Below are 1760 nucleotides of genomic sequence, written 5' to 3' on the forward strand. Positions count from 1 at the left end.
GCTTCATCTTTCCTCGGGTTAGGCGGCCTCGGGTGAGGTCTTTTGGGTCAAGCATCCTCAGGTTAGGCATTCTCAGGTAAGGCGTCCTTGGGTCAGGTAACCTCAGGTCAAGCATCCTCGAGTTAGGAATCCTCGGGTCAGGCATTCTCGGGTCAAGCATCCTCGGGTCAGGCATCCTCAGGTCAGGCATCCTCGGGTCAGGCATTCTCGGGTCAGGAATTCTTGGGTCAGGCATCCTCGGGTCAGGCATTCTCGGGTCAAGCATCATCGAGTCAGGCATTCTCTGGTCAGGAGTCCTCGGGTCAGGTATTCTAAGGTCAAACGTCCTCAGGTCAGGCATTCTCGAGTCAAGCGTCCTCGGGTCAGGCTTCATCTTTCCTCGGGTCAGGCATTCTCGAGTCAAGCGTCCTCGGGTCAGGCTTCAGCTTTCCTCGGGTCAGGCATTCTCGGGTCAAGCGTCCTTAGGTCAAGCATCAACAGGTCATGCATTCTCGGGTCAGGCCTCCTCGGGTCAGGCATTCTCGGGTCAGGCATCCTCGGGTCAGGCATCCTCGGGTCAGGTATCCTTGGGTCAGACGTTCTCGGTTCAGGAATCCACGGATCAAACATCCTCAGATCAGACATCCTCGGGTCAGGCGTACTCGGGTCAGGCATCCCCGGGTCAGGCATCTCCGGGGCAGGCATCCTTGGGTCAGGCATCCTCGGGTCCGGTATCCTCAGATCAGGCATACTCGGGTCAAGCATCCTCTGGTCAAGCATCCCCGGGTCAGGTGTTTTGGGGTCAGGCGTTCTCGGGTCAGGCATCTTACAGTAAGGTTTCCTCGGGTTAGGCATTCTCGGGTGAGGCATACTCGGGTCAGGCATCCTATAGTCAGGCATCATCGGGTTATGCATCCTTAGATGTATCATCGGGTTAGGCGTTCTCCGGGTCAGGCATCCTCGTGTCAGGCGTTTTGGGCTCCGGCATCCTCGGGATAGGCATTTTCCAGTAAGACATCCTCGGATTAATCGTTCTCGAGTCAGGCCTCCTCGAGTCAGGCATTCTCGAGTTAGGCGTCCTAGAGTCATACATACTCGGCTCAGGCATCCTCGGGTCAGGCATACTCGGGTCAGGCATCCTCAGGTCAGGCATCCTCAGGTCAGGCATACTTGGGTCAGGCATCCTCGGGTCAGGCATCCTTGGGTCAGGCATCCTCGAGTCAGGCATTCTCCAGTAAGACATCATCGGGTCAGTCATCCTCTGGTCATTCATCCTCGGGTCTGGCATCATCGGATCAGGCATCCTCAGGTCAGTCATCCCCGGGTCAAGCGTTTTGGGATCAGGCATCTTCTAGTAAGGCATCCTCGGGTCAGGCGTTCTCGGGTGAGGCGTCCTCGGGTCAGGCATCCTTGGCTTAGGCATCTTCGGTTCAAGCATTCTCGGGTCAGGTATCCTCAGGTCAAGCATCCTCGAGTCAGGCATCCTTTTGTCAGGCGTTTGGGTTAAGCGTCTAGGGTCAGATATCCAGGTCAGGAATCCTAGGGTCAGGCTTCTTCGGGTCAGGCATTCTCAGTTCATGCATTTTGGGGTTAGGCATTCTCGAGTGAGGCATTCTCTAGTCAGACATCCTCGGGTTAGGCATTCTCGAGTCAGTCATCATTGGGTCAGGCATTCTCAGAGAGAAGGTTACCTCGGGTTAGGCATTCTCAGGTCAGTCGTCTTCGAGTCAGGCATTCTTAGGTTAGGCGTCCTCGGTGAGACATCCTTGTTTCAGGCGTTC

This window comes from Solanum stenotomum, chromosome 7 (assembly GCF_019186545.1).
Source record: "Solanum stenotomum isolate F172 chromosome 7, ASM1918654v1, whole genome shotgun sequence".
Taxonomy (NCBI): Eukaryota; Viridiplantae; Streptophyta; class Magnoliopsida; order Solanales; family Solanaceae; genus Solanum; species Solanum stenotomum.